Source organism: Ptychodera flava, unplaced genomic scaffold (genome assembly GCF_041260155.1).
Source record: "Ptychodera flava strain L36383 unplaced genomic scaffold, AS_Pfla_20210202 Scaffold_67__1_contigs__length_642179_pilon, whole genome shotgun sequence".
NCBI classification, from domain to species: Eukaryota; Metazoa; Hemichordata; class Enteropneusta; family Ptychoderidae; genus Ptychodera; species Ptychodera flava.
The window spans coordinates 602,027-611,562 of NW_027248389.1; positions in this window are offsets into that span (position 1 = coordinate 602,027).

Genomic DNA, 9,536 nt, shown 5'->3' on the forward strand with positions numbered 1-9,536 from the left:
GAGCGGGCAGATTGTAGATACCTGAGGACAGTGGGCATCAAAATTCAGTGGGAATGCACAATTTCAGTGTATACCAGTGGGAGGGCAGTTACGAACAGCTCTCACTTTCCCCTCCAAGTTTTAGGTCAAGGTCAAAAATAAAAAAAATCGGTATATCAGCCTTCAAAATAGGTTTTGTGATGATTTTGAGAAATTCATGAAATTTACAAGTTGGCGGCACTTGTAGGTTGACTGTAGAAGTGAAGGCAAAGAAGGTGTTGTGAGACAACCAACCCATGTCAACAAAAATTGAAAAATCACGAACGTACTGAACAACATATCAAGTATACGTTATGTGACTAAGAAAAGCATGAAACACACAAAAAGTGTTTATTATATGTTCTGTTAAGAAAAACCAAAAAAAAAATCAAAAAAAAAAAAAAAATCCGACCTACCTACCCAACTTTGAAGTCATCCCGCCCGTTGAACAGCTTTTTTGGGGGGGCTTAGTCCCTGCTGATAGCTTAATTTCACATATAGATGTGAAATATGGAGAGACAATATGAACAAATGTTACCCTCTTAATGATGTTAGTATATCCTTTTATATATTATTCTTGGAGTTTCTAAGTATGTCCCATTATAAAACCCATGCTACAGCATTGGCAAAGATCTGTTTGACTGATAACAATTTACTAAGGTAATCACAAGGTTGAATTCTTATTGGTCTGGTTAAATAAATAGCATATTGAGCTAATGCAGTGCTACTTCTGTTCGCGATAATCTATGTAAGAAATATAAACAGTGTATAAACAGTCTTGTGAAATACAGAGGCATAAGCTCAGAGCATATGGACTATTTGACACTGATTTTGAATATGAAAATTATTTGTTAGATACCAAAACTCTTAACTCTTTTTTGACTCATTTAAAATGGCTGACACAACTTAAATTTCTAATCACATCTTAAAAATAAAATTAGGTAGAAGGTCATCAATTCCGAAAAACCTGCAAATGATTTACGTTTGAAGTATTGTAATTCTCAGATGAAGATGAATTCCAACATACAGCACCCATCATGAAATTCTTCTTTCTTCCGTAAGTTCGTGTGACTCTAGTTTTGGTGATTTGATTGAAATAGAGAAGTTCATTCACATCTTTACTCTAACTTTACTTTCTCCGTCTAACAGCAGCACATACAACTTCTACAGACCTTTGAGCTTCGTAATTTTCATTACGTCACTGCACTCCCTCAGTGTGCTATTGAGCAATAAAGTATAACAGTACTATATTATTATCATAACGGTTCCCCGGGGCGGCGCCGAGACGATTTGGCTCACTTTATCATCATTAATTGATTACTACCGCAACAGTAGTTATATGTATATTGCGGAGCATAATAATAGAATGCGGAAGGAAAAAAGTGTACTGTTCGAAAGTGATCTCCGCGCTAATCACTATTTGAAATGTGATGTCTGTTGTTCTATTCATAGTTTCTCAAATCAGCACGTTACTGAGCTAATAAGTCAAATTTTACATTAAAAACTTTCGGTCGAATAGGGTTTGTAATTAACGTAATGATCCGACAATATTATGATTACTTATTCAGACAAGGAGAAATTCTGCTTGCATTTGTGATTGACTGTCATAATGACTGACTATCACACATAGCTTTGATATCGTAATTTTGCAAATACACAACCAAGTACCTGCTTTCTAATTTGACTGACAAGTTTGATCCACGTCTGTTATAAAGGCGCGTAGAGGTGTTTAAGATGTGTCTGTCACTTTGTGTTCAATTTGATTTCTAGATATTCAAAGCTTTTGAACGCATTTACAAGCATTCATTTCGCCTAATGTTTAGCTTTAAAACTATAAATTTGCTCATGAGTTCGATTAATCCGAATTCTGATTCGAAGAATATACCCTTTTTGGGGTCTTAGACTTTCTCGAAGATCCACATTTGAGCCCGCTGCCTGGAAAGAAGCCAGCTCGCGGCCTCAGGACTACAATTATGGCCGCTTACAACAAATGAGACATAGGAGATACGATACAGCAATAATGATAAATTGGCATAGTTGTTATACATATAGTCATAGCTTTTTGAATGAAAAAAGAAAGGCATTAAAGAAAAACATAGACCATTGTCGCTGATCGAACTCATCTACTTCACTGCAATGTTTACATGTTCCAATAACTTAAGGGAGACGTTATACCGCCAAGACGCTTGGACGGTTCATTTTCGAGCGTTTAAATATTATTGTCTACATATTAAACTCATTTAAATTTCAAATTGTTGTAAATTTTCTCTCGACATTGTGAGAAGATTTTGGTGAATACTTGATGAATCTAAGGGCAAAGTTCTGTACACAGAGATGTACAATGAAGTACTTGAATTGAAAAATTAGCCAAACTAATATTGTAAAACATATTGTGTCCATTAAAAAGAAGTATTCTAGAAGTATTTAGATCGACGATATCCATTTTACGGTGTTCATGGTTGATCGAATTTGCATGACCCAAGAGTGCATTTGTACCTGTAGGTGAAGAGTATGTTGAATATAGTGTTTCTGGTGCACAATGATGGAACAAACCAGAGTCGCCGTAAATTTCTATGCACAGATAATTAACTTCCAATTTAAAATCTACGCATTACTCTGATCATCAATCACGAAAATAAGCAAATAAGTATCCATCGTCAATCCAGTTTATAGGAAAGGAAACCCATTTTTCACGGCCGTCTAACATATATTATGCGCATATCCGCTTATTTTCAGCCTCCTAATTTGCGCCTCGTCTAATGCCATCTTCATGCTGTAGAGTCTCCTCAAACCTTGCACCGTTAGTGAATGAGTTTTGACACCACGGAAAGATGTCGAGGAAAAAAGCGTGAAAACGAAAGCAAACTTTATCCAAACATACAAGACTGCTACTTTAGAGTTGAGGCCGTTGGCATGATAGTGCCGAGCAGTCAAACTTGGAGTGTTCGCAAAGCTGCAAAGGATGATCACTCATTCAAGCTTTTTGCATTTGCTCACCAACGCACATTTCGAATATACAGGTTTCGTGGTATCCTGTCCTTTCATGACATATTTTTTGTTATTAAATAAATTATTTATGCTTTTGAGGGTACGTCCTGCAACTTGCATCCCTAGATACGCATACGTTCATAAACGATTTCAGGATGAGTAAATTTAATTCAGCAAAACTTTTTCTGAAGTATTTGTTCGCTTTACTCAAATATGAATCAACATTGGACTGCATTTCTGTAATTCTACCTACGTTATTATTTTCCACTGCACAAGCTACCGACTACCTTTGTTCTCTTCCGTTTATTTTCAGCGAATGCGAAAGGAATGGGAAAAATCGACAGGAGAAAAATTTTAGAAGATAGTCGTGTCAGTTAAACCCTGATAAAACTGTAGTCGTATGACATGAGTAGACGGAAGATGAAATTCGATTGAAATGTATTCGATTTAAAATGGTGATCGTGTTAAAAAGAAGGCTTTGAAAGGTGAAAGTGATGATTTGAAACTATTCGTAACACGTAAATGTTAAGATATGACAACAAAGGTACATTAGATTGTATGCGGACAATGTCTGAAAACTCAACATGAAAAGTAATAAACTCTTAAACAAGAAACCCGCATTTTTAACACTGGTTATAATAATCGTCCCGACACAAATCCGAAACGAAACAAACACTATTGTGACACAAACAATTGGATAATAATGTTGGGATCCTATGTCACACACGTCCGAAACGAAACAAACACCAATGCAACACAAACTTTTGGATGGTGAGGAGCCCCTTTCATATATTTCGATATAAAGTAATTGTTAGCTTTCAAAACTACACCCTTCTCGAAACGCAAGTATATTTAAAAACAATGACGGGTGTGAAAGAAAGCTTACAGCGCTAGCCTCAATAATTGAAGATCGCCGATGAGTCTAAAATTAGTAAGCTCGTGTTATGACTATAGAAAGCGCAATTTAGGTTTTAAATTTCCAAGTATTTCACAGCCCGTAAAAAAGACAAATATCGTATTTAAGTTGCACATTCATGTAAATTGTTATTAACAAGGTACAAATACTCATCATAATTGTATTTTCTTCTTTCGAGAATAACTTCACGGAATGTCAGCAATGCTACTCTGACCTTCAAAAGTTACCTACTTTGAAGGGATATGCAATTATCGATGTAATACTCGAAAAAAGTTACATATAAATAAAGATAAAATACAAAGTGTCCAACGCTCATACAATGCATGATTTCGGAAAACAGCCGACTAATGTCCGAGTGTAGCAACTATATTTTTAACACTGAAGGGACTTTGCCGTCTCGGACGCTGCGGCAGCCCGAGAGCCTCAGAGCCGAACTTTTCATAAAACAACAGTTACAGCCATAGTATCTGATAGAAGGCGCTTATGACTCCTCGTCACACGAACGAGACTTTTACTTATTTAATTTGATGATGCTGTTCATGGAATTTTTTGTTTTCTTGTTCCCATTTTTTGCTGCAAACAAATGTACACTTGTAGCTAGAATTTGAAACTTGCGAAGTACAATATGTTTAGTAAACATGTATGGGCATAAGAACAAATACAAAGATAAAAGACGCGTTCTATCACCTTAAATCTTACATGTAAAGCAGGACTCAATGCACAGCTGGTGACAGGCAAAGCAGGGTATTCCAGACCTAGTAACTCCCTCTCTGCTGTGATTGAAATTGTTTGGTCATATTCGAAGTAGTATTTCCAAACGATTTCTTGATGATTTCAGCATCAAAGCTAAAAATAAGTTTTCTCATATTCAATTTTGTATGACAATAAATCAATCATATTATATATATATATATATATATATATATATATATTATATATATATATATATATATATATATATATATATATATTATATATTACTGAGAATCTAGGAACTTGTAGTTGTCACTCTACAGGCTGTTTCATGCGCTAAGCAATCATCAGGAGTGAAGGTTTGGCGGCAATTGAACTGTTTATAGGTGGGCATGCATATTCAAATAAGCGGTTGTGGCCAATGGCAAGTCAGTTATTACAGAGGAGGAATTTGCTGCGGTGTCTGCATTTTGAGAGGAATTCAGCACGTTTGTTGAGGGTTGATTTGCTATCTGAATAAATTATATGGAGTTTTTCTGTTATGCAAAGGTTGCAGCGTTTGGTTTTATTTGAATAGGGGGGAGCTCTGTCGATGATTGACCATTTGATGTCGTAGTTTATGTTGTTGCCTTTGAGCTTCCATATGAATTTGAGAGCTCTGTGCTATTTCTGTGCTTGGGAGTTTTGAAAGTGTACTTGTGATACGTGTATCTTTGTTTGAAGGTTGAGTCCGTGAGTCCAATGTAGTGTTTCTGATCGTTGCTTGTGGTGACAGTGGCTTTGTATATTACTGAAGAGGTGAGGCAGTTTCCTGAAAGTGGACAATCGTCTTTTTTGCGGCAGTTGCACCACTTCTCTTGCAATTGCTCCCTGTCTTTATGTAGTATTTGGTTGTTGTGGGCTTTGATTATACTTCCCATGTTTCTGGAGCAACTGTAGCTTACTTTTACGTTGTTTTTATTGAAGAGCTTGTGTAGACGGTGGCCTTCTGGAAAGTGGGTCTTAATCAAGTTCAGGAATGTTCTGCCGATGTTGGTTTTCACTGCCTTGTTGAACGGGGGGATTGTACCAAATGATTCGTCTGCTGCGTTTTCTTTTGTTTTCGTTGCTTGGTGACGGGGGCTCGTACTTCATTTTGTATGTGTATCCACTTTGTTTCAGCGCCTTTTCGAAGTCGGGGGCTGCTTTCTTGAATGTTGTTTCACAATCTGAGATGTTTGATATTCTGCTGTTGACTGAGGTAGGTATTTGTTCCAGGATTGGCGGGGGGTGGTTGGATTGTCTATCGACGTAGACAAGCTGGTTGTTTGGTTTGCTGTATGGTTGGTAAGCAGCATTTTCCAGATTGAATGTTACGTCAAGGAAGTTAGTGGTCTTGATATTGCTTGGATAGTTATGCGGAGATCAAATGCGTGGAAAATGGAAGTGAGTTCCTTTTTCAGTTTTTCACATTGCCTTGCTGATTTACTGCTTGTGATGGCGAGCCCGTCGTTTCGGTAAAGACCGGTGTTTTCTTTGCCGAGTTTCTTGCTGAGGTGGGAGAGGATGTACAATCCGACGAGCTCACATATCTCAGCTCCGTCAAAACTTCCCATGGTTATTCAAACATGGCTTCTGAGTTTCTCTTGGTCCATACGGAATCGTGTTGAACAGTACGGATTTTCTTGAGTGCATTAGGATTTCTTCTTCTTCGTCGGAGATGTCGGTGTATTTCCGTGCGTGATGGATAGCTTCTGTCGGCAATTTCTTTGTGATTGACGGGTAGAATTCTATAATGTCAAAGGCGATGAAACTTTTGCTTGCTTTCCGTTGAATTCTTTTGAACCAGTTTATGACATTTGACGTGTTTTTCCATTGATTTAGATTGGTTTTGGAGAGTACATCCTGGTTAATGCGGTCAAGAATAGTCTTGCTTATGGCTGCCGATTTCTGTTTTGGATGGATTGATGAGTCTGCAGGTTGGCTTGTTTATGAAATTGTCCTTGTGGTCTTTTAGGGTGATGAAGGCTTCTTTCTTTGCTATTGTTTCAACCCTGTCTTCGATGTGTAGCTTTTCGGTGATGGATTTGGCCTCCTTGTTGATTTCGTAGATGCGCTATCATCGTTCACTTTTTGTATGATTTAGTGATGTTGTCGTGTAGGAGTTTATCGTAATGTTCCTTGGATGTTTTGTAGAAGTTAGTGGTTTTGTCGGCCGGGATGATAAGTTTATCAACATTTCTTATCATTTTCAGGTCTTGTTTGAGTCGCTTTTGGAAATCACACTTGACGTCACGGAATTCTACAGTTTCTACCATTTTCTGGACATCGTCTTCAAAGGCCTTCATCTCGTCGATTTGGGGTGGGTACTTACTGGTTTTGAAACCGAATGTTTCCCTCCTGTCTTCGGTGTCTTCTGTTTTTTGAGAAAGTGTAGTAGTTCCATCTCATGCGCTTCAGGACGCTCTCTGTTTTCTCGATCAACCACTTCTTGTATTCCTTCATAGATGGTATAGGGATGTTTTTCATTGAATATCCGAAGTTTACTCGTTCCATGTTGGATGCCAGTCTTGACTATAGTGCTCGACACTAATGGGAGCAGTTTACGAAAATGGTTTGCTTGTCAATGCAGGCAAAGTATAGTGCTCAATGCATTTCTGCAGGGCGGTAATACTGAGAATCTAGGAACTTGTAGTTGTCACTCTACAGGCTGTTTCATGCGCTAAGCAATCATCAGGAGTGAAGGTTTGGCGGCAATAGAACTGTTAATAAACAGTTCTATTGCCGCCAAACCTTCACTCCTGATGATTGCTTAGCGCATGAAACAGCCTGTAGAGTGACAACTACAAGTTCCTAGATTCTCAGTATTACCGCCCTGCAGAAATGCATTGAGCACTATACTTTGCCTGCATTGACAAGCATACCATTTTCGTATATATATATATATATATATATATATATATATATATATATATATATATATATATATATATATATATATATATATGTGTGTGTGTGTGTGTGTGTGTGTGTGTGTGTGTGTGTGTGTGTGTGTGTGTGTATTTCCTGTTTTCAAGGAATAAGATGGAGGGATTATTTACCTATCAATACAACCTATATGGGTACACTCAGCATTGTTGTTGTTACCTTATGCTTGAAAATTTAGTTTTAAGTCTAGAAATCCATTATTAGCTCACGTGTTCACACACATGGGCTAATGTCGCAGCGATGTCTGTGTGTCTGTCTGTCTGCTCGATGTCTCAAAAACGGCTCATCAGATCAAAGTCAAATCTGGTACACAGATTCACTTTGTAAATGGCAAGAATTGGTTAGTTTATTGTGGGTGTGGCGTGCTTACGTTTTGCTCATTTGCATAATTAATGATTTGAAAAAAACGGATATACATTGAGGACGACTGCACACAATTGGATGAGATTTGCTACAAATGTTGATCACACCAAGATATATCCGCCTTGGAAAGATATTAAGGGGTATCATGAAAGATAATTGCTAATTTGCATATTTAATGAATTTTTCTAATCAGGGATATATATATCTTAATTGACTCGATCAAAATTGACTAAACTTGTACGTATATTGAGGATACTATGATTTAACATTATTGAAAGTCATTAAGCATTTTTACTTCAGCCAATTCCTTGTTTGCACATTTAATGAACTTTTCTAATTGGGGATATTTATCTGAATCGACAAAACCAAAGTTGACAAAACTTGCTATGTGCATTAAAGATATAATAATACAACATTAGTGAAAGTCATTTAACATTTTTACTCCAACCAATTCCTAATTTGCATATTTCATGAACTTTCCTAATTAGGGATACATATACTTGGATTTACTTGATCGAAGTTGGCAAAACATGCTATGTACATTGATGATTATACCAGGTTGTAACAATATTTAAACTCATTTCGCATTTTCCTGCCAGCTAATTTATAATTTGCATATCTAATGAGCTTTTACAGTTTGGTATATATAGCTTGAAGGACTTGACCAAAGGGAATAACACTTGCTATATAAAGTGGTGATACAATGACAGCAGTAAAAGAAATTATTTTATTTCAGCTGATAATTATTTGAATACTTAATGACCTTTAGAATTAATATTTGGTGAATATTGTTCATTATGTTTATCATAACACTTTCAATCAAGTTGCAAACATGTGGCAAAGGTTCAAAACAACTGCAATATATAACGAAACTCGTGAGCATTTTCATTTTCAGTTCATATCTGGTAACCTATGGTCATTGCCTTTCTATAGGCTGTATTGATGAACAAAATAGGTAGGTCAAGAAACAATCTGATGTAGGGAATGGTGACGTCTATTCTGACAACACCTCAGAATACACGTTGCCGTTCCCTACATCTGATTCTAATCAGATTGGTCAAGAAACTGTATTAGATACAAAGAAGCAAAGATACTTAAAGGTTATTTTTGAAAACTTGTCTGATACCCTAGTGTTTATACTTTCTAGTTTTGTTTCAGTGTGTACATTTTTCCTTTCATTTTTTATCACAACAAAACGGGTTAAAAGTACACAGCCTCTTTACGGCAACAGCTTAGCGCTATCGCTGTTGCCGTAAAGAGGCACGTGGTTTACGACGATGGAAAACCTTTGTAGCCTCATTTACCTGTATGCCACCGTTTGATCTGTCCCATATGAGTACAACTCAAGAAAAATCACCAAAAGGCATGTTTCATTTTCAGGTAAATATTTAATTGTATTGTTACAATTATCAACATTTTACACAGAGTTTTATTTACATAGAATTCTATAGTTATACTTAATATTCTAGTTATTTAAAAGGATGACAGAGAAACCTTGTTATTGTTAAAACATGTATCACGGGCAAGGCCCTATTTATTTATTTATTTTTTGGTATTTTAAATGCTGTGTAGAAGTCATTACTATGCGCAC